This window comes from Copidosoma floridanum, unplaced genomic scaffold (genome assembly GCF_036245765.1).
Source record: "Copidosoma floridanum isolate Cflo_tuat_1 unplaced genomic scaffold, Cflo_Japanese_pri ptg000008l, whole genome shotgun sequence".
Taxonomy (NCBI): Eukaryota; Metazoa; Arthropoda; class Insecta; order Hymenoptera; family Encyrtidae; genus Copidosoma; species Copidosoma floridanum.
In genome coordinates, this window is record NW_028321885.1 from 4,676,623 (window position 1) to 4,701,818 (window position 25,196).

General features: G+C 42.3%; 1 protein-coding gene across 1 annotated transcript in view; it reads left to right on the top strand.

Annotated features, from left to right (window-relative positions):
* LOC106639004 (sphingomyelin phosphodiesterase) overlaps positions 1 to 25,196 on the top strand; it is a 657,347-nt gene that overhangs the window by 456,639 nt on the left and 175,512 nt on the right. The gene's annotated exons all lie outside the window — the stretch shown is intronic.

Genomic DNA, 25,196 nt, shown 5'->3' on the forward strand with positions numbered 1-25,196 from the left:
TGTCGCCGCAGATAAATGGTGACACCGAGAAGGAACATGAGTCTCTACCTCGTGAGGAAGACTCCAGCCACACTAGCCTACAAAGCCTGTCCGGAGGGACAGGAGTCAGCATACTGGACACTCCCCCAGGAATCAAGGACATAGGTTCTGAGGACGAAAGGGGGAATGTACCTCTGGGTGGAAACACCCCTCAAAGTTTAGGGGATCCCTCAGGATCCAGGACAAGACGCCTTCCGCCAAGTCTAGGCTTACCGGGATGGAAAGAGCCCCCCCGGGGACAGGACCTACGCGAAGGAACGAGCGGGAGGGAGCTGCAGGGCCAGCACCACGTCCAAGGGGAGTACCCCCCGACAGGGACCATAACCTTGTGCGCTACATCTACCACCACAATGACGACATACACTGTGACCAGGCCAGTCACAATTCCTTCCCAAGGAGGACAGCAGATAGGCTCATTTGGAGACCTTCTGAAACCCCTGGACACCCACTCTACACCGTATCCTAAGCCTCGGGTGATCGGAGACCAGTTCCTGGTCCCTCCCCGGATGGAGTATTATTCGATGCAACACCTCAACACCGTGATGCAGAACACTGGGATCCCTGGATTGGTGGGCTCCCAGTTCAAAGCCCAGACATTGGTGTATGCTGGAAGCGGGGCATTCATGTTGGATCCACGTGCCCCGCCAAAAGGAGTTCCAGACGTACCCGTGGTAGGGACAAGTGCGCGAATCTATAAAGACGAACAAAATAGACCTACTTTCATGCCACGCAGGAAGAATGGACACTGGACTGAGGGACTCGCGCCCCAAACTCAGGGAGCAACAGCCCAGGGATTTGTCTGGAGAGGAGTCAGAACAAGTGGATTTCTGAACAGCTAGAAACTGGAGTAAGCTTAACTGGGACTCTCAACTTGAAGCGGACCCGAGGCCACCCACAAAGTCCAAGGTGACCTGGCAGGACTTCCAGGCCGAAAGGACGTGGGTTAGGGAAGACAGTCTACCTGTGGACCCACGTAACCCAAAGGAGGAAGATTATGGTGAGGAGAGCGACACTTCCAGCCGAATAAGGCTACCCCCAGTGGATCGCTTGCGGAGAAACCAGATAGGGTGGAACCCTAACCTCAGATACCACGACAACCGCAGGGGTCCCGAAGTGGCAAGGGATGAACGGGATCCCGAACCCCTTTGGCCCACCTTGGGTAGGGGACGCTGGAGCCGATCCCCTCAACCACAACCGCAAAATCAAAGGCCAAGATATGTCAGCATCTTCCCGGAACATCCAGCTGATCTAGGCATGAATCTGGAAGGACCTTTACCCCAGGTTGGTTATCGTGAGGACCGAACATGGCAGGGTGACCGCAGACAAAAAGCCACCCTAGCAAAGGCCGTCAAAGCCCTGCAGAATTGGGGACTGCGTTATACGGGCGAAGGACGCGTGGAGGACCCTGAAGAATTTCTGGACCGTTTAGAGGACTGTCAGGCCAGTGTGGGGATAAGCAACCACGCTCTCTTGAAAGCGCTACCGTGCGTTCTGCTCAAACGAGCAGCGCGCTGGTTCAGGACAAACCGATGAGACTTTGCGACCTGGGAGGTATTCTGCGAGTCGTTTAAGAGGCAGTTTGGTGGAGAATACCAAGAAAAGGATTTACTCCAGGATTTGTACGCCCGGACCCAAGAAAGATGGAGGGGATCTCTGTATTCTTGACCAATTTCTGATACATTGCCTCCAAGCTACAAATCCCTCTGTCGGAACGGACTCTGGCCGACAGGGCCTATCAGAACCTTTTACCAGAGTATCGAAGAGCCATGGCAGACAAAGTGATCTGCCATCTGGAGGACATAGAAAACTACGGACGGCGTTGGGAAAGTCAGAAGGACTTAGATGGACGGTACCACCCTCCCCCGGGCATGGAAACCATGCAACAGCTAACGACAATCACCCGGACTATTCCCTAGGACGACCAAGCCGGATTGGAGTTACAAGCCTGCGTGGAGGCAAGCGAAAAGCCCCGCGAAGGGAACGGCCTCGCAATCCGGCGCTAAGGAATCCAATAGCTCGTTTCTTGGGGCATGCTTCCTATGTCGCGGAGTAGGACACCGCTCTGCACAGTGCCCTCTGGTGCAATGTTTTATATGCGGCGAGAAGGGTCACTTGGCCTGCCAATGCCAAACAAGGATTACCGGGACTTTGGACAGCTGTCAGAACTGTGACACTCCCGGGTACACATTCAAGACGTGCCCGAATTGCGAGAAGTCAAGGAAGAAATTGGGAAACGGAAAGGTGGGGGACTCGATTCGATAGACGCATCCACGTCCCCCGCAGTACTGTTAAAGGAGTTGTTAGAAGACTCGATCGGGACAGATGAGGACAAGGACCACTATATTAAGCACATCGGAAGGCTAACTCAGTCTGGAGATACATCCGATGCCGAGAGCTCCAGCTCTACATCGGGCAGCGAGCCGGAGGTCTTATCGGACGAGTACTGGGAAGATTCGGTACGCGTAATCCACGTCACGTAGAGGACATAAGAGCCGAGGCCAGGAACTATATGATCGTCATGCTCGGAGGACAAACATTTCGAGCGCTGTTTGACAGTGGCGCTCAATCTTTCATTGGCGGAAGCTGCCTAGCACAGTTATTCCAGTCACGGTTAGTTACAACTAATTTGGCAACCAAAAATGTGAATGGTGGTATTACCCTAATATGCAGACTGTTAGAGCTCAACGTGGAGTTAGCGGGGGTGTCCAAACCCCTTATCCTACGTGTAGTGGACAACATTAAAGAGGACATGATCCTAGGAATGGACTTTATACGGGCGTTTGAACTTGAAACTCGTCTGGCCTAAGGATATTGGAGACTAATGGACGGCGTATGGTATAAATTCGAGGGAGAATCACGGATAAGGCTAGCCGCGGTCGTAGCTGAGTGTGCTGGCATCCACGAGCTGAATCTTGAGGAATGAGAAAGGGTAGACCAGCCTGTCTCGTACACATTAGCGAAATTCCCAGACAAGGTGGGACGGACTTCCTTGACGGCATGTCATAGACGTAGAGGACCCAACACCCATAAGACACCGGCTTCGCCGCATGTCCCCGAAAATGCTGAAGATAGCGACCGTCGAGGTTGATCGCTTGGCTCGGGAAGGAATAATTGAGCGATCCTCAAGTGATAACTCTAGTGCCCCGGTGATGATAAGGAAACCGGACGGCACCTACAGATTCTGAATTGACTACCGGGACCTGAATGAGGTGACTAAATGGAACGCCTATCTACTCCTAAGCATGGACTCAATATTGGACAGGCTGCGGAAGGCCAAGTACTTGTCAAAGATAGACCTAAGGCAAGCTTACTACCAGGTTCCCGTGCCTAAGTCGAGCCAACGGTATACGGCCTTTGCCATGTCTGGCTCGGGACTTTGGCACTTGACTAGGATGCCCTTCAGACTTACAAATGCTCCAATGACGTTTCAACGTCTTATTGACGCACTTTTTGGCCCAGAGTTGCAACCCTACATTTTTGGGTACCCAGACGATATTATCATTGGTACTAACTTCTTTGACGAGCATCTTTATTACTTGGAGCTAGTGCTTACTAAACTACGACAGGCCGGACTAAAGGTAAAACCTAGCAAGTGTGAATTCTGTGTGTCAGAGATAACCTATTTGGGGTTTTTACTGGTAAAAACGGACTAAGGCCAGACCCGGACAACATAGCGCCCATTCTCGAGTACCCTCTGCCTGTCATCGTGAAACAGTTACGGCGATTCTTAGGAATGGTGGGCTGGTATTCGAGATTCATAGATAGGGACTCGGACTTAAAGGTCCCACTATCTTGCCTACTGCGAAAAGGATAAGAATGGACATGGGGGGTCGAACAACAAAAGGCCTTCGAGGGACTGAGTGTGGCCTTGACCACAGTGCCCGTGTTGGCTCACCCGGACTTTAGAAAACCCTTTACTTTACAAACGGACGCTAGTGACTATGCTCTCGGAGCCATCTTATCCCAAGAGGGGGAAGACGGTGAACATCCCGTGGTGTACGGGAGTCACGCCCTGACTCCGCCAGAAAAGAATTACTCCACCACGGAGAAGGAGTGTCTGGCAGTGGTATGGGCCATTAAAAAACTAAGGCCCTACCTAGAAGGTTATGAGTTCACCATTATAACGGATCACAGCTCTTTAATATGGCTATTCGGCTTGGCTGAGCCCTCAGGACGAGTGGCTCGCTGGGTGATGGAGCTACAACAATTGACATTCAAGGTGATCCATCGGAAGGGAGCGCTGATCCACGTGCCATAAGCTTCACCACTCTCGAGGATCCGTGGTATACTCCGATGTTGGGAGATGTGGCCCGAACCCCGGAGAAGTTCCTGGACTGGTGAGTTGAGGACGGACGGCTTTACCGCTTCCGGAAGGACCCCTTACTGGACCCAATAGTCTTCCGGGAAGAAAGTTGGCGACTAGTCGTGCCAAAGGACTATCAGGAGCAAGTGCTGAAAGAATCCCATTGCACGCCCTCTACCGGAGATCTCGGGATTGAAAAGACTTACAATCGAGTCGCCCGCGAGCACTACTGGAAGGGGATGTATTACGACGTACACACCTTCGTGCCCCGTTGCGATACGTGCCAGCAGAATAAGGTGCTGCAATCCGGACCCCAAGGACTAATAGGAACCCGTATAGTGGAGCGTCCATGGGCTATAGTGGCAGCCGACTGCATGGAGTTCCCTCCAAGCAAGCAGAGATTTAAGTACGTAGTGTTGTTTCACGACCTCTTCACTAGGTTGATAGAGATCAAACTCCTGCGAAAGATTGATGGGAAGTCGATCGCCCGTGCGTTTGAAGAGCTAGTCCTCTTTCGCTAAAAAACTCCGGACTATCTATTAACGGACAATGGATGTGAATTTGAAAATGACTTGCTGAATAAGACTCTGGCGGACTATGGGGTAAAATATCCCCCCGTATCATCCCCAAGTGGACCCAGCCGAATGAAGCATCCGGACGTTCAAATCGATTATCTCCGCTTTTGTCGGCGAGGACCATCGTAATTGGGATATCCACTTACCCGAATTCAGACATGCCATGAACACAGCCGTGCAAGCCACCACCAAGGTTTTGCCGGCCTTTCTGAACTACGGACGACACCCTAAGCCTGTGCACAGTCTGCGCAACCAGGCCGAGGGACCCAGGCTAGTGACAAATGCCGATCCAAAGGACTGAGAGGACCACATGAAACGACTCGACGCGTTGCGCTACTTGGTGTCAAGACACATTGATGGGGCTCGGGAAAAACCGGAGAGGCAGTACAATAAGGACAAAAAGGACGTGCATTTTTCTTAAGGAACGCTAGTTCTGCGACGCACCCATCCCTTTCCGGATGCGGCTAAAAGGTTCTCCGCAAAACTCGCGCCCAAGTATGAGGGACCGTATACCATTGTCGAGATCAAGTCTCCGACGGTGTACATTTTAGGCGATGATCAAGGACCCACTAGGAAAGTTAACAAGGCTCATGTCTCTGAGCTGAAGCGATACATTCCCCCTAGGGGAGTATCTCCAGGACCTGCACCGGGGGGGAGGGACCCTACTTAGTCATTAGACTTACTTCTTTTCTCAGTTTCAGGTATTGAAGCCGAAGGACCACCCTCAACGGACATGGCCGCCAAGGAGTCAAGGACATCTGACCCCTCTTCCCTGGAGGGGGACACCCCAAAAGATATCGTTTTCCTGGAGGTAGAGGTCCCAAGGCACGAGCTGATCGAGGTGCCTTCTGACAGCCAGTACGGACTCCACGCGCTACGGGAGTCAGCGAGGAGCTTGAGCATGAACGCGGTTATCGGGGGTACCTTGCAGCGTTTGGGCTGGACCAACGTACCCCGACGGCGGTAGCGGACTGACGACGCTCTTAGAGCTATCGCCTGTACCGCGGGGGTCCAGCTCGTCATTTTCGACGTAACGGCTAAGACCGCCGTTAGTTATGGCTCCCTCAATGCTATGGCCACGATCTTCGGGCACTACGTCGAAAGGCGACTGCGGGGCCACTATCAGGGAGTCAGACCCCTGGAGGGAGGATCAGGTTTACCCTCAACTCGGCCCACACGTCCTTCGTCGACCCCCAGGTAGCTATGGCCAGCATGGCCGGGCTGACCCTTCCCCCGAGACGTTGCAGCAAGAAACTGCCCCCGAGCCCCACCGTCACTTTATTTCTGAAGGACCGTCCCTTAGCACCCAGTGTCGCTTCCCAGGACCCGATTCCCCTGTCAAAGGAGGATAAGCTGCTTCAGTTGGACAGTGAGGACGAGCTCTGGACCCTGGGTGAATTGGAGCGCACGAAGATCGAGGAGATGGCGACGGACGAGCTGGAGAAGCCCTCCCTCGAACCCACGATTAAGCTACCTCTACCCCAGACTACCAAGGACACCCTCATTCCAACTCGAGCTCTCTCAGGTCTGACGCTAAAAGAGGGGGTTGAGCCCCTGGTAGAGATCCCCATGGAGGTAGAATCTTCTGGTGCGCCCCTACCTCTTTTGGCAGACGTGGAAATGCCGGGACGGACCAAAGAAGCCAATGCCCTGCCTTCTCTTCGAGGAGATCAATGGAGAAAGGCGGTGAGACGATTGGAGGAGGTAGAAAAGCGTTAAGAACAACTAAGAAAGGCCGAACTTCAAAGACGGCTGGATGCGGAGCTGATCCGCCGTCACCTAGGGACCCGCGAGGACCAGGTGGTTGGCAAAAGGACCCCCATTACTGGACCCTGGGGCGTCGCCAGTAACCGCACCAGCCCTGATAACCAGGCGGTCTGGCCGTCAGCTCCTCGACCGCGATACGTACCCATCCAGAGCTCTTGGAACCCTCAGGCTACAAACAGCCAGGGAGGCCCTGAAGGTCAAGCGGGGTGAACAGCTGATCGAGGAAGCTCCTCTGAGAAGAACCAGGAGCCTGGAGATAACGGCGTGAGAGGAGAACGCCCAAAGAAGGCCCGACGGCTGCCATCGGGAAGGCCGTACCCACCCCACCCAATGACCCCCAAATCCCAGTGGGGGAATCTTGCGACTGGAGGACTACGTGGCGGCAACTCCGGAAGCTGATTTTGGAGATCATCAGTCGAAGGCGGGTGTCCCAATCCGGCCCAAGGACAACCCCGTCACGTCGCAGCAGGCGCATCCCGCCTCCGAAGGGAAACGCCGGCCTCGCACCACGGGAGTGCTGTTCTCGGAATTGCGACCCTTCAGAACTTACCCCGCTCTAGACCCACCTCCCCGAGCCTGCTTTAACTGTTGGCAGCAGGGGCATCGAGCCAAGGCGTGTCCCAAGCTCAAAGCCAACATCCACTGCATTAACTGCGATAGATAAGGCTTGAGCGCGCCCGAATGTCCTTGGTGTGACACCGGCTATGTGCGGTACCGAAAAACGCAGTGTGACCCCGCCCCCTCTCCCAGAGCCGAGGGCCTACGAAGGAGGACCTCTACTCCGATTGGAGATCCGAAGGATCGTCCTCCCCAAAGCCAGGGAAGGAACACTTTAAGCCAGGCGACGAACCTTCGAGATCGCTCCGTCGAGGACGCACGAGACCTCTTGCGGAGGGCCCCACGGCATGGAGCTCTACAACGCAATACCGGAGAGGGGTGAAACCGTGATGTAGCTCTGGTGTCCACCATCATGCAGCTCTCCCAGGTGATATCCTCAAGTTACCCGCTTTCTGAACGTCAGATGGAGAGAGATAGACGCAACGGGCTCACACCACCCTCGGTGGCCTCGGGAGTGAGTGAATCAGGTAGAGCGCGTCTGGGGGAGTCTTCAGGGCTATTCCCAGGACTTGCGGGAGCTGGTGCTCCATAGGGTGTTCCAAGTGGAACGCGATGAGTAGGCCTGGGGCCTCTACCCGGACAAAACGAACAACGGACTAGGACAGGGGGAGAGGACAAAGGACTAAGAAAGGAGATGGCAGGATAGAAGTAGGACCACTGGATGAAAATTGAGGGTAAACCACCGGGACTCACTCAAGGACCAAAGGACTAGCGGACAACTACCATCGAAGATCCTCCCACGGGGGAGAGGACACCATGGACCAGAGAGGGACCACCCAGGAAGAGGATACCGCTACGGAGCATCTTGACTCTTGGCCGCAAGGCCAACGTAAGTATTTTTCCATCTTCTTTCGATTCGTCTAGTGTTGCGTAAGAGAGAGAGACAGAGCGAACTAAATCGGCTTTCGAGCAGCTAGGAGTGCTCTAGCCTAGGGGGGGAGGGTTTGTAACGAGGCAAATTCAGCCTCCCGACTCATGTCGCTCTCGCTGACGCAACGCGTATGACGTCACCGGCAAAGGCTTACCTTCCCGGAATTCTTCTTTTGTTTTGGCTCCCGGAAAAAAGGAACACAACAGTAACAGTGGTATAAATATACGCGTGAGCACGCGCTTCACTGTTCTGGTCGCGGAGCGACTGCAGAACGAGAGAGAGAGAGAGAAGGACGAGAAGCAGAGCAGCTGCAGGACGAGAGAGAGAGAGAGTAGGATGAAAAGCAGAGCGACTGTAGGATGAGAGAGAGAGAGAGAGAGAGAGAGCAGGACAAGAAGCAGAGCGACTGTAGGACGAGAGAGAGAGAGAGTAGGACCGTCGCCGTCAGCTCCACAGACTCACCAGCAGCCCAAGGCCCAGCCGGACGCCATACGCCGTTGCCGCGAGTCAGAGAGCCGAAAGGTTGCGTGTTTTCCCTCCGTTTCTTTTTGTGCGTCGTGCTAGGGCTCACGAGCACTGGTAGGCCTCCGGGACTAAGTCCCGGAGTATACAGAGGACCGAGAGAGAGAGAGTGCAAGAGAGAGAGAGTGCAATAGAGAGAGAGAAAGAACCAGATTACGGGAAGTCGTGGGTGCATGCTCGGGAGTGCCAAATCTTGGGGGTGTTCGCGCGTTTTCGCTCTAGGTGTGTAGAAAAAGAGAATTGAATTGAATTGAATTAAAACACAGTTTATTAATGCCAAGGATAAGATATCCGAATGGCAATAGCATATACAAAATAGAATAGAGAATACCATTATAAATACAACAAATGACCTCATTTAGGTTAACGATAAAAAGTGAATGTAATATTAAAGTACTTGTTAAAATTCAATGTTTAACAACACCAATACAGTAAAAGAGGACATATAGTCACATATCATAAATATTGAGTAGCATAAATATCCTATCCAAGAGCAATTACAGACCACAAGCGCAACAAGTTATTTATTTGTACAGATAAGTAGAGATTGACTAATTACAAATTACCTTAGAAATTATTAGTTAATAAAACGTTTTGATTCATAAGTACCATTAAGTCGAGACGTGATTCAAGCCAATACCTGTGTAGGGCCGTCTTAAACGTTCCGATACTTTCCTTTTAACGAATAGAGGCTGTAATAGTTTCCCAAAATCTCATGGCCAGTTAGAAAAATGAAGAGGCATAAGACGAAAAAGCAGCTCGTGGCAGAGCCAGGCCAGTCTGTGCACGACGTGAAGATCGACCAAGCCCATCAGAGATCCTTGGGAACAAATTGTACAGGTATTCAGGTCTCTGAGTGGTTAAAACTTTATACATTGCTATACCAAGAAAATAGTCACGTCTTTTACTAGGGCGTAGCCAACCCAACCTAGCATAATAAGGCAACATAGCCGTGAGAGAGAGAGAGAGAGAGACCAAGAGGATGAGAGAGAGAGAGAGAGAGACTGTGACTAGGGACTGAAGGGGATAAGAAGCAGATTACCGAGAGACAGTGATAGTGAGTGAGAGAGAGAGAGACAGGGTGAGAAAGGTTTACACGGGGCGAGAAGAAAAGGGTGCGATAGCAGAGAGCAGGTGTGTAGTGGGCCGGGAAGGGACAGGAACGAGAGGTTGCGTGTGAGGGTGCGCGTGTGTGTGCGTGTATGACATGGCTGGGAGCGTTAGGGTAGCGGCCCCTTCTGGTCTTAGGACCCCAAACGTGCGCTCGCGGTTCGCGTGGCGAGGCGGAACCGCTGTAGCGCCGTTGAGGAGTTGCGTAGAGCCGTGTGGAGAGTGCAATAAACGATTTCCTTACTTGACACGGTAGCGTTCCCCAAATTTATTTCCTCTTGGTAGAACGAGAGGAGAAATATTGTACAACTCCCCTCTTCAGGAGCAGAATCCAAGAGGACGAGGGACCCGAAGGACGTACGAGACGAGGCAATCCACTTCCTGCGTACCCCCTCCCCCTTTTTATATTTCCAGGTACAAAAGCAGTGTGATAAAACACATCATATTTTCATGAATGAGAGGTGTATAAAAAATTTAATTAATATAGTAGAAGTTTATTCAAATAAAAATGTTGTAGATATTTCGACAAAGCCATTAAGACGTAATAAGTTTGAAAAATTCAGAGAAATGTTGAATGTTATATAAACTTAAGGAGGTGTGTTAGAATATAAGTAAATTTATATTAGTTGTAGTTAGCAACATCTACTATATGGCGTAGATACGACTCGTACGAGACACGATGACAGCAAGAGTATTTATCAACGAAGTATAAGACAGACTGATTTTGGCCATTGCCGGGTACGCACGCTTGCATTGTGTCTTTCCCAGAATTATGAATGAAACTGGAACAATCGTTATTAATCTTCGTTTGTTATAATAAATATTATAAACTTTTTTATTAGTTAATCTGTTCTCTTCACTGTGTTCGCTACTCTGCTATACATTTATTTTATTAACACGTCTAACCTTAAAATGGTCCAACCTTGAAACAGTTATAGCAGATGCCCTGACACTAACGTATATATGGTGTAGCTGATCAAGATGTCTAGCATTTTACCAAATTATCTTAATGATTATGTGGCAATGCCACTCACTAAAAAAGTCATGACTTTGCCTTTCAACTACTTGTAGAGGTAGTTTAAAATTTATTTTTTTATTGCTTTCTATTTGTTCCCGATAATTAACTATTTAAGTTGTTAATTCTTTTCGGCTAATATTTATTTTAAAAGAAAGAGAGAAGGTATGTAAGAGCTAAGGAGGTTTGTGAGGAAAGGAAGGTAATGAATATGGAGAAAATTTGAAAGCTGAGAATGTGTACTCTAGAGCGATCGGCAAGGCGTGCACGATGATTCTGTTGGGCGGTAATCAGTCGTGGCCGCTTTCCATCATAGATGGAGGACGGGGTGAGGGGAGATTTTCTCCTCTCGCGGATGGAGGCCAGATGCGCTAGAGCCCTAAACTACCGTTGTTATGGTTTGTTTTCTGGTTTTTTCTTGTTTTCTTTTAATATGGAACAGCGGAAAGGAACGCCATTTTTTCTTCACTTTTTCCTTGATGATCAAAGCGAGCGCATCAAAGTTGTAAAGTTATCAAATAAAACTCGTTCGAAACTTTAGCTTTTGTGTTTTCCTTGTGTGAGCGCAGTAGCTAGTCTGTTTGGCTACACTATTTAAAATCTATTTGCCGTAAAGACTTAATTTTCACAGAGCTTACGTTAAGAAAAAATTTTTTATACCTTATTTTATAAAAATGCTAACAATATATATATATATATATATATATATATATATATATATATATATATATATATATATATATATATATATACACAATATATACGCGCACGCTCTACGTCTTACACTTCTGTAACTGAACCAAACCGTATGATCTAGAATTATTATCAAATTATATTACAACTTAAAATAATTCAGTGTGACTTATCAGTAAAAAGCCTTGTGCATATAATTAATTATTATTTAATATGTTTTTGTAATAGTTTTTAAATAAAACTTCTATAGGTACATTATACGTGAGAGTAAATCAACAATTTTAAATTTGTGACTTACAGAAAATCTATAATGGAAGTGGCTTTTTCATGTTACTTACCCTTTGCCCAGCCAACGCTCCCCACACCATGTTGCCTCGTGCCTCCTTTTCTTTACATCACACCACACCATGCCATTACAGTACAGCACACATTTCGAGTTATATACATTAGCTTGCTTAGCTTTTCAAAAAACCTTTGAAAAATTTGAGGTAAGCCCTTTTGAGGAATGCACAACGATCACTTCAACCAGCATGCGTGTGTATAGAAAAAAATTTCTGGAAAAAAATCGGATCGGTATAATACCACAAAAAGGTTACAGAATGGCTAACAATAAATCTTAAGTAGCTTTAAAATGGCTTTATTGGATGAAAAAATAAAATATGTTCTCCAGCGATTTATCGAACACATTGGACACTGTCAAGAGAGACGCTTAACAGAAGGTATCCTCGTCGATGGATACTGAAATCCTCTAGATGGCGTGCATGATTATGGTGGAATCGTACTACAATTCTAAAGTTGCTTTTTGCACGGCTGCCCATGGTGTCACCAAATAAACTGAGATGCCATTTTGACGACCGGAGATACAATGGATGATAGATATGAGAAAACTAGCACAATGAACGAAAAGATAAGAATATCAAATTATGAGTTGATAGAAAAATGGTGATGTGACTTTAACCGAGAAATATGTGAAAACGAAGAACTTCCAAATTTTATTTGAGAAAATGAAAATTATCAGAGTAGAAAATCATTGTATCAACGTGATGCATTTTTCAGTGGTCGAAAAAAAATACTGTAAAAATGTATGATTGTCAGGATGGAGAAAAAATTAAATACTTTGACGTATGCTCTTCGTATCCATATATTTGCAAACGAGGTGTATTTTCCGTTAGTCATCCAACGTTATACTCTAACGAAGGGGAGTGTAAAAAAATAATAGGTGACAATAATGATATTTCCCAAAAAAACAGTTCCATTATGTGTGATGTGCTACCATCTAGAAATTTGTATCATCCTGTATTACCAGTGAAAATACACGGTAAGCTTATTTTTCCTTTGTGCCGTACATGTTGCGAGAATATGCTTCAAGAGCACTGTATTCACGACAATCAAAGAGACTGAATTTTAAGAGGTACGTGGGTATTCAAAGAAGTCAAGGTGGCTGGTCGCGTAGGTTATATCGTTAAAAATATTGATAAAATATATGTCAATATCAGGTAACACAGTACAATCAAGAAACGGACAAAAAAAGATTATTTGCACATTATATTATGGAGTTTTTAAACAAAATACACTAGCTTCGGGTTATCCACCTACCTGTATATCTAATGAGCAAGAAGAGTTCTATATCGATGAAATTCGTAGAACAAAAGGAATAAATCTTGACAAAAATTAGATAAATCTTAATGCTGGCTTAAGATCTGTCGCAAAATTGTTACTTCATTCTTTGTGGGGTAAATTCGGTCAACATGAAAATGTGATAAGAACTGAGGTTGTGACGGTCCCAGAAAGATTAATGAAATTACTTACGTGTACGAAAATCAATGTCAATGGCGTTTTACCCGTCAACGATGATACATTATACGTTAACTGGAATTATAAGACTAAGGCCTTAAGGTCATTACTATTAAGTCACATTGTGGTTGCCGCTTTTGTGACAGTACAAGCATGCTTTAAGCTTTCAAGTACCCACATTTTCTAGTAGAACGTGCTCTCTATTACGACACAGATTTTGTTTTTTATGTTTTCCAAGAAGGACTGGACGATTAACCCATTGGCACGACACTAGGCAGTCTCTCTGACAAATTGGCCGATAAAGGAGTTGGGACATACATTTCTTCATTTTTATCCAGTGGACCAAAGTTTTACGCATATAAGATTGAAGAACCTGACAGTAGTAAAAATTATGTTTGCAAAGTAAAAGGTATCAAATTAAATAACAGCAATAGTCAAAAGATAAATTTTGATACGATTCGTAAGCTTGTTATGACTAATGTTACGGAAATTAAATTGTCAAATTTTTCCATTCGTCGCACAATTTTTCATGATGTAGTGACTCAACTGAAAATAAAACTTGTCAACCAGTCTATTGTACAAGATATTTTGACATCATAACCACGAGTTATCCGTATGGTTACAAACGTTATGTCACAGGAGAAGGGATACAATACATCAGAGTAGGAGAAAACACTTACTCGCTTAAGGTGCGACAAAGCTGTTGGTTGGTTCATTTCCCTTTCCACAGCCAATGCATTAACAAGTAAGCGACAAGATGGGTTTGAAACATAGCAAAGCAAACAGTTTATCAACGAGCTCTAGGAACGATGATGATGATGATCATGATCGTCGAAAACTGCTTATAGAAAAATCATATGGAAAAAAAAAGTACGTTTCCCAAAATACTTTTCTGAATCAAAAAAAAAAAAAAAAAATGGATACAGAGTCATGGAAGATAGTTAACTTAGTTGCGAGAATTAGTCCTTTTCAGGACAAACATATTACTCATTTATACTAGTTGAATGTGTAATTGATTACCTGATACTTGTGTCCGTGTTGCGTCGGATGTTTAATGAAATACGATACATATTCCAAAAAAGATGACATTAGCACATTCTTCACCATGAAACCTTAACTATAAAAACAAAAATCATCCTTACGTACTGAAAAATGTATTTGATCACTTTATTCTAGTGTTAGCGCATTCTTGAAACGGTTGTGACGAATGTTTAGTAAAACTTGATACATGTTTCGAAAACTGTGACATTATTAGCACATTTTTTACCATGAACCTCAGACCATAAAATAAAATAATTCTTACGTAGCAAAAAATGTAACTGATTACTTTGTACTTGTGTCAGTGCATTCTTGAAACTGTTGCGACAAATGTTTAATAAAACCTTATACATATTTTTAAAACTGTGACATTAGCACATTCTCTACCACGAATCTTTAACATTAAAAAAAAAAAAAAAATCATCTTGATGTCAGTTACTCGTGCGACTTTAACCTTAAAACTACTACAACTAAGGATAAAACTTTTTATTAAGGTAATCTTGATCATGTGCAATAGGTGCTCCAACCACCGCGACGTTACAAGCCGACTGGTTGCCATCCATAAACGATGGTGGAGTGCGGTGGCCGTGGTGGCAAAAAGAGTTTGATTGACGGTTGACCCCAACAAAATAAGCTGATCGGTCGCGCGAGTTGCCTTTGCGCCAGCCTTTAAAAAAAGCGCTTGCGGTTTTGCAAGCGTTCTGTGGAGGTTGCAGAAGGTTTTTATGATACATTGACCGTATAAGTGATACTCGATTCGAGCGGGTCATTTTTTGCTACGGTGAGTGGCAGCCTGGTTACCGCGATCTTGGGAGTAATATTAAGTTTAACGAGGGGTTAACACCAAATGGCGATTGGGTGGGCAATTATAGATCAAAACTGGTTATTATTAACGATTTAATGCACAAATCATCCGGTAATAGAGGTATCATCGACTTATTTACTAAAAGTAGTCATCGTTACAACTTGAGCGTAATTTTTAGTATAAAAAATATATTTCATCAAGGTAAGGGTCAACGCGATATATGGTTTAACTCACAATGTATAGTCATCTTCAGAAATTTAAGAGATCGCACGCAAATACTGCATCTTTCGAGATAAGTGTGTCCAAAAAATCCTCGGTTCTTACAAGAAGCGTATTGGGACGGTACTTCGAGGCCATTTAGTTACCTTTTCTTGGATCTCAAGCAAAATTCACCAGACAATTCTGAACTTGTATTGTTCCGAGCTTGTTTGTACTTTGTTGTTGTATTGTATTGTTCTGAACTTGTATTACCTTGAATTTTTTCCGGATGATGAGTATCTGTACATATACGTGGCTAAGAAATAGATGAAAGGAAGCAACACAGCGAACCACGTTCCAATCGTATAGTTGTGATGGCACTTAAATCACATTTTCCGTTTGGTCAAAAACACGTCGCCATTTTTAGAGATCTTTATCATCTTGACACCAAAAAACAGAGAGCTTTGTTGAGCAAGGCAAATAAGACGCTAATCGAGTAAATTTGCGAGTGTGCATTGAATATTTTTGAAGGAAAGGAGGAGGAGTCACGGAGGAGGTAGAAGGAGGGTCCATTCGTTGAAACGGTATTGTTGATGCTGTAACAAACATGGAGTACACAAAAAAATTATTCTTATGCCTCAAAAAAGCCTGGATCGATTGCGAAGCGCATTTCTCAACAATGATCTAAACTCTGTGCAAACGCCAGGCACAACAATGTGTCAGCTCAACGCAGAAATAAATGACATCTTGAATTTACCATGTACTGACAAGCGAAAAAATGGAAGATATTCCAACAAACTTTACAACGGTATTTGCATCTCAGAAAATTGGACAAAGAAAGAAAGCTATTTGCTAACACGACCACAGAGAACACCAAGGTATCACAAGATAACGACCCCTCCGACGGTGACGTCAACGAGGACGAATTCCGCGCTACTGGTAACTTTGAGTAGAGCAATGAACATACCGTCATTATTGGTGGCGTTTGCATACCATAGTCTAACATTGTTGATCTGGTGAGCGATACCTTGAGAAACAGGAAAAAACGCACACTGGTGGGCCGTGATCAGTTTGCAGTGGCATTTCGTATGGCAAACATTTCCCAAGAGTGTATCGGAAACCCTTAAGTATTAAAATGACTGATCGACTATGACGACGACGACGACGATAAATCAAAATTAATGAATACGAGTCCGAGATCTTCGTTGAACAGTAAAAGTTTTCTTAATGAAAGTGATACTTAATGAACGACGGCACCAAAAAATAAAAAAACATTTTTTAAAGTTGTGCCTTTGTTGAATCAAGTACAAAAGTGGTGTTGACTGAGCAGAAAAGTAACCAAGGCCAAGAAATAGAAGTAAAACTTGAGGTGGAGCAAAAAAATAGTACTCCCGACCCTTTAATAGACTTGCTACCGTTTGAGATGCATGTACCATGATACACCTTTTGCGGTCCTGGAACGAAGCTATTGAAGCGCATCAAGCACGGTGATGTGGGTATAAATTCCTTGGATGAAGCATGTCGTAAGCACAGTCTTCCCTACGTTACGGAGTAAAAGGGTCAATGTCTAAAAGCCGATCGGGCGTTGAATGAATTTGCTTTTTCACGTAGGCTTGCTGGAGAAACACCACCGGATGAGCGAACAGTGGCCTTACTAACAGCATACTGCATAAGTGGCAAGATTATTTTTGAGAAATTTTTCTCGCGCATCAAGATAACCATTGGACCTAAGTCTAAAAACAAGAAACAAAAGGAATAATGCATAAAGCTTTGCAAAAACTTTACTACGAAGTGGCTTGACCAACTGCATATGCTGGTGGTAATAAACTTGTAAGTGCTGTAAAAAATAAATTTTTGCGATGGAACGTTAGTAGTTGTCTAGAAAGTTAAGATACCTGTAATTTACATAGACCTATAAAAAATCGCTTACCCAGAAAGAGTTTTAACGTGCGTAACTTTGACGACGTGTGGGAAGCTGATTTAGTGGACTTGAGATTCTTCAAAACTTACAATGATGGCTACGCTTATGTTCTCGTTGTTATCAATGTCGTCAGCAAATACGCTTGGTTGGAACCTATCGAAGATAAAACATTGATAAACGTCATTAAAGCATTTCAACATATTTTATCAAGAAGTGACAATCGTACACCAATGTGTCTTCAAACGGATGAAGGCAAAAAATTCAAAGGTCGTTAAATGCAATTTGTTTTACGAAATAATGAAATAAAATACACAGTAGCACGTGGTCCACAGATAAAGGCAGCAAAAGCCGAACGTTTTATAAGAACTATTAAAGAAATAATGTGGTGATATTTTATACACACGAACAATCGACGCTTCGTAGATATTCTTCCAAGTATAATAGAGTCATACAATTGCACGAAGCATTCTTCAACAAAGATGGTGCCAGCTGACGTAACTTTACGTAATATTGCGCGAGCAAAAGAAAACATGACCGAACGTTATGACAGTCATATTTATAAAAATTCAAAGTACGTTGTTGGGGATTAAGTTTATATCACTAAAACGAGAAGTGTCTTTGCCACGAAAGTGGTTGGACTGTAGAGTTGTTTAGAATTGTACTTATACTGGAGGTTATCGCGTGCAAGACCAAATCTCTGAGAAAATATACTGGAGGTTATCGCGTGCAAGAGATATTTTCTCAGAGATTTGGTTGACAAAGACATTCACGGTTTCTTTGACGAGAAAGAGTTAAGCAGAGCAAAGGAATTAAACGAGAGCTTCTTCGAAATTGACAAGATATTGAAAAGTGGATGATTCACCGATAAAATTTGTAGTACCAAGTAATGGTGACGAATACATCGATCTTGGACACGCAATGCTTAGTCTTCGTGGCAAGTTGGCCGTCAATAAAGACGAAGAATTAAATGCTGACGTAACACCTAAGATCTCATAGACGGGACCAATTAATAATCTCATGCATTCGTTGTTCAATCAAGTCGATGTGGTTTTCAATCAGAAACCTGTATTGCCTCCTAACAACGCGCACGCTTACAGAGCTTATTTGGAAACTTTATTAAATAACAGTCGTAGAAAAATCATCCCACTTAACAAATGCATTATGGTGCGACGATATGGTGACAATGATGGACGATGTGTTGGATACCAACGCGGGACTTGTCAAGTAACGAACGCTACTACCAGCAAAGGAATTAATTGATCTGATTGGTCATCTTCATTGTGGTGTATGCAATCAGGAAAAATTACTCATCAATGGCGTTGAGGTGAGAATGCAATTTGTAAGATCTTGCGATGCATTTTGTCTCATAGACACTTTAAACTTGGTTTCTATTCGTATAAAAGGAGCAAATCTTTTAGTGAGACCCTACCCTTAATAAGCCCATACCTGTTTTATTAGCCCATACCAAAGCTCTGTCAAAAAGTACAGCAAAATGTCTGCTCACGCGTGTTGAAGTGAAAGCTGTGACAATAGATAGTGGTAGTCATGGCAAAACTTTAGATAATATTATTTTGGGCCAGTTACCTAAGCGTATAATTGTCTGTTTAGTTAAAAATCAAGCTTATAATGGTGATCGTACTGTGAATCTGTTTAATTTTTATCATTTCAATATTAATTTTCTTCACTTGTACATTGACGGTGTTCAATTCCAAACCATTACAGCCAGACTTTAAAACGAATAATTTGTATGTAGCTGCTTATTATATATTGTTTTCGGGCACGGGCGTTTACTTTCCTAATGAAGAAGATCACATTGATCGCGAATCTTATCCCAATGGATACTGTCTCTTTGCTCTTGATTTGACATCGCATTTATCGGCCAACGACTGCTCTTATTAGAACCTAATTGAACACGGCAGCATTTGATAGGACCTTCAATTTGCTGGCGCTCTAACTTCGACTGTTAATTGTATAGTGTCTACTGAGTACGAGAAAATTCTCTAAATAGATGCGTCACGTCAAATCATGGTCGACTTTGGTGGTTAGATGGCGCCACTAACTACACATACTTACACTCACTACTCGGACACGCTAATCATCTCTCGATTAAGTTGCTACTGGTACGCTCAATCATTCATAAATCGCAATGGAGCTCCTAGTCGAGATTCAGTATTTCAAGGTGAAAAAAGACGTAACGGTGCCGAAAGCTTTGCCATCGTTGCTTTGAACAATAACTTTTCTGCACATTGAGAAGTGACACCTTCTTGTCACTTGCAAAAATTGAGTAAAGAGGCGCAACGACAAAATATTTGGTTGTTCCAACATCATCATGGACTTGATTTCGTTGAGGGTGAAGTACCTTTATAAGCAATTTAAAATTCTCAATGATAGTGAAAGAAGTGCAAGAAAAATTAACGTTAGAGAGTGCGAAAAGTGGTATGATTTACATAAAATAGCTTTTTGTCAAATAATAAATTGAGAATAGGATATTGACTGTCCACCTTTAAAAGATTTGTCATCGGTAGTGTATTGTATGTATTACGCATTAAAACCAAATCATCAAAAATATCAGTGTGCCTTAAATAACGCTCATAAACTGAAATCTTGGCTTTGCAAACGTTATGGATAGCCTAAAGATACTGAAGATCCTGTCGCAAATCTCAACGTATACCACCGGTATGTTACCACCCGATCAGATTCAACGGGTGTCGACGAAACTGACAGAATTCGTCATTAATACTGATGATCATACAAAACCAGGTATGCATTAGTTTGCTATATGCATCGATGCATATTTCAATGGTTTATATTTCGATAGGTATTCAACCTTAAGTACCGCAACACATTAATCGATTTCGTAAAAATTGTAAGAAACTACGTTAGAATGTCAAACAGTTACAAAGCATATCTTCAAACGTTTGTGGTCATTTTTATTTTATGATTTTGTTTTACAAGAGCAATGGTTTGGGTTTTTAAAAATTTCTCGACAATTGATCCACTGATTTTAAAAAGAATGACAAAATTGCCAGATGTTTTATTTCATTGAGGTGTAGCAATAAAAATTTGAAAAGCTCAGTGTCAAGTGACAGCAGTTGTATGGTAAAATGTTTACAAAAAAGTTGCAGTAAAATGTCTTTGATATAAGTGTATTCATGAATATACTTGTAATCTGCTAGTCTGCGTATTTTTGAATATCTAGTGACAGATACTAATGCTACATTAGTATGAATTCCAAAAATTAACGACGTCAGCGTTTTGCGATCCTACCTCTAAATGTTTATAGTTTGTAAAAAATTTGATATGCAGCGTTTTTTTTTTCGGACGTGATACACGATCATACTTGTTTTAATTAATGTTATTTTTAATGTGCTGTCAACGCAATTTTTCATACTGAAACGTAATTTACTACTTACAAACGTTTTTTATACTGTATCTTTGGGGCTACAACTAGTATAACACAATCAGAATTTTTGTTAGTTAGTCTCAGTTGTTAGCCTGCTCGTCGTATCGTCAATACAGTTAAACAGAAAAATGAAGTTCCAGAAAAAGAGGGTTTAGGCGTCGGTAGCAATCAATCTTTCAAGCGTTAAGCAGTATCAACTGTCACCTCTGCAGATTTTATGCAAGCTTTATAGGTTGAATAAACTATTTGGCAAAAAAGTCGTAGTTGGTCTGGAATATAAAAAATTACTTGTAAACGATTGAGAACCTGTAGTTCGTCTTTTAAGCACAGATTTCGAAGGGATTCCTTTCAAAATTTCGGATTGAAACGAATTCAAATTGGCGTTTACAGACATTGAGAAGTATTTTACCATGGACGACAGCAACTTGCAGGACATCGAAATTTATGGCTCCAACTGGTCCCTAATGCTTACTGTAAGTTATAACGACAAGGCTATTGAGCTTGAAGAAAGATGAAAACAAGGTGTGAGTGGTAGTGTCGTGAAACGATACCGTCGTAGTTTAGTTCTAAAAAAGGTAGTTATATGTATGAAGCGCAAGTCGATTAGTATAGACCTAATATTATAAAAAAAATTGTAAGAGATATAAATGATTCCAATTTAGATAGTGTGTATGAATAAGTCGTGTCTATGGATACGATGAAATGCGAATATTTAACAAAAGAATGTGTATGCAATTTTATTTACAATACTGCGTCATTTCATACAATTGCACTTGTAGAGGCTTCGAATTCTAAAATAAATTAATAAACGTATGTACCTTTGTTGTTACTTACCTAAAATCCACACCCCATTCTAATTTATCACATTTTACTTGGATGTCATGAATAAAATTAAATAGTAGTTTTCCTACGAGTTTAAAAAGTCTTTGTTTGCGAACCAAGAGGTTTTGCGGCCCGAGCCGAAGGCGAGGTCTGTAACGAGGTTCGTAAAAAAGACTTTTTGAACGAGTATCGGAAAACTGCTTTTTTCCCGAGGAAGTACCAGCCTCCCAAAACCACCCCAGGGCGGAAAAAATATTTTCTACCCTTTGTATTGGAGAAACCTATTATTATAATAAAAAGAATAACTAAACTAAGTAAGAGGGAGAAATTTTAACCTCTCTAGTAACTATAAAGTTAAGAAGCTCTCTCTCTACGCTTAAAGTTAGTAGAGGGACCTAACCCTGGTGGGGGCATGGCCCCCGCTCTACATGCCTCTTCTTTAGGCTTCTTAGGTGGTGGGAGTTTGTTGTGACGGGCTAAAGTATTGCAACAACGCAGGAAAAGTTTTACAACAAGTACCATGGGATATAACAGTCAAATTTTTAAATATTGCCAAATAACAATAGCAAATAATAGAAAATTCTAAAAATTGACTAGTACTGTAGTAAAAAGTAGTTTTCATCGGATAAGTGCCATCGTCTCCGGGGCTATTTTGTGGCCCAAGGGACCTGTGAATCAGGGCCCGAGGGACGTAAGATAGCCACGGAGCGATGGCGCTTATGTGGCGAATGCTATTTTTCCTACTGAGAGCACACCAGCCTCTCAAAAACGCCCGAGGTAGGAAAAATGCTTTTTCCGCCCTCGGGTGGTTTTAGGAGGCTGGTACTTCCTCGGGCGAAAAAGCAGTTTTCCGGAACTCGTTCGAAAAGTCTTCTTTACAAACCTCGTTACGTCCTTTGCCTTCGGCTCGGGCTGCAAACCTCTCAGTTCGCAAACAGAGACTTTTCAAACTCGTAGGATAACTACCATTTCTTACCATGGGCCCAAACTGCAACTGCTGCTTTGCGCCCTTGGGTCATACTTTGCGCCCTTGCTATCACTTTGGGCCCACGGGCAGAAAAGTTTTTTGCGCCCTCCGGGCTCAAAGTACTTTTCTGCCCTCGGGCTCAAAGTGATTGACTGGGTGCAAAGTAAGCCCACGGGCGTAAAATCGCACTTTGCGCCCTTGGTAAGAAAAACATTATACGCGACTTGGGCACCAACCCTACAACAAGTGCGCCTTTCAGGCGCTCATGTTTTTACTTTGTGCCCTAGTGACGTAATGTACCATTGTAGTATAAATTGCAACGAGAGAAAAATTCTCGAAAAAGTCTATTCGTACAAGGCTTTCCCAAACTTATAAAATATTTATTTATTTAAACAAATAGGCTTTTGAAATTTTAGAAATATTGAATAAGGTAAGAATTATTAAATTTTCTGTTAGTTAACTCTTAGATGGGCAAATATTCTTGCACTCGTGTATACTTATCTATTTATTACTAAATAGAAAGAACTACTTCTGTGTTACCTCGTCATTAAAAAGTTCTGGAAAAATCATGAGTAAAATATCTATTCTAAGAACACTCTGGGAATTAATTAAGAAAATATTTCGTACGTCTATTTTCGCAAATAAAGTATTAAAAAAGTATCACAAAAAATATTTCAGTTTTATTGGTGAACTTATGACAGTTTGATACATTGATCACATTCTTAAGCTTTTTTGTAACGTACAAACGCATACAGTAAGTACGTTTTTAGGACCTGCAAGCTCACACAATGGTAGTCAAAGCTCAGTAAACTTTTGTTAGCCGATTAAATTCTGGAAATTCTTCACTTTAAACTGCTCATGCAAATTGTATACGTCAGTTACGAGTAGGCATTTTATTTTTTTATTGACATTTGTCTTATTATTACAAATTGTTTTTGTTTAGCATTATGACTATTGATATCTAATTTCTAAGAACTTACGTCTTTGTAAGCTGTATCTTTTGACACTTTTTTACCTAAGATTATTGTAAGTTTAGTTTAAATACTCGATCCTAAATACTCGATCGATTTTTTAGTTTCTTTGTCTTATTAAGCCATGCGTATAAAAGGTTTAAGCTCTTCAGAAACTTTTTTGAGCAGACCAATAATAAATTACCGTAGGAAGAACCGATAAACATAAAAAATTATTTGACACAAGACTGTTAAATTACATTTTTAGTCTATCAAGCAACTTTTTTAACTAAATTTTTTACAAAACCCTTTTTTTTAACTGAACTTTTATCAGAATCTATGTCACTTCCTTGTTTGAAAATAATTTTCAAAAAGCAATTTGTTATTTTAGAATTTATGCTGTCCTCATGGTAAATTTCCCTACTCTCAGAATGTCTAGTCGTGCAACTTAAGATTTGTGACAAGAATTTTAAAAATTCTTAAGCATTTTTGTAGTAATTTCTCTCAAACGTCTGCCAATATTAATACTGACTCTGTAAAAATTCGAACATTTGTCAGACTAATGTCGTTGAGTAGATGTCCTCTGAACAAATCAAATAATGTAACGTTATGTATGACCCGCTGAAATAGTAATTTGCTGATTTGGTAAGCAAAAATATAACACAAGCCTAATTTTTGTGTGCAAAAATACCTTTTACTAAATATTTAAAAGAAATGACTAGGTTGCAAAAATTCAGAAAGTACTTTTATTTAGTTTTGTGTAGGCTGGTCAGTAACTGCTTTCAACTCACAGTATAAATTTACTGCTTTTACATACTTAGTTAACATGCATTTAAAATTAGTTTACTTTTATGATATATTAAAAACATTAAACTTTGAAAACCGATGCCAGAAATGATAAAATACAAATTTTTTACGTGTTCAACAATTCAAGTCACTTTAAACTTACATGGCGCTTGTTTATCAACATGGTTCTTGATGAAAGTAAACAATGTGTTACATAACTCAATATTATTTATTTCTTTTTTTTGTAGAACTACGTGCATCAAAAACAGACAGATAAAATAAGTTTATTACTGAGTGAAATAAAATTGCCATTTAGGAACAATGTGCCTCAATTGACATCAAGCTATGATAGAAAATTATAATTCTTTAAAACTTTGCTTTTACATTTTCAATTTTTACAGTATTCTTACAGCTGTTAAACGAAACATACTTGTTAATAATTACTTACGTTAAAATATAACTTATGTACAAATATCGCTTACAACTTTCTTGTACACAACAACCTTGTAAATAAATTTTATTCGAATATATCTAATAAGGGTTTGACTGTCTTATTAATACAATATTTCAAAAAATGTAGAAATACAGATATTTACTACTTATATGACGTCCACTACCGATTGGTTGTCATTCATGGATGTGTCAAGTTATAAGCCTAAATAATTTTATTGTCATTATTTTCGTAAGTAATTACGTAACAAATAATAGGTAGTAATTGCTTTGATGCATGAGTAGAAATTCAAATGGTGGCCTGAATGGTAGTGCACACCATATATTTATTATATCAATATAGATCTCATCTTTTAATAAGAAATCATTTTCATTACAAATCACTTTTATATTTATTGGAAATCAGTAAAGACTAGACTTACTTTTCACCATTACCCTGAGCATCACTGCCACAAAGATATAAAAGTGGTTTATTTGTCTAAAAAATGACTCAGTATTTTTTGTCAAAATTTAAAAATTGGAAATTCTTTGTTAAGGGAACGTAATATT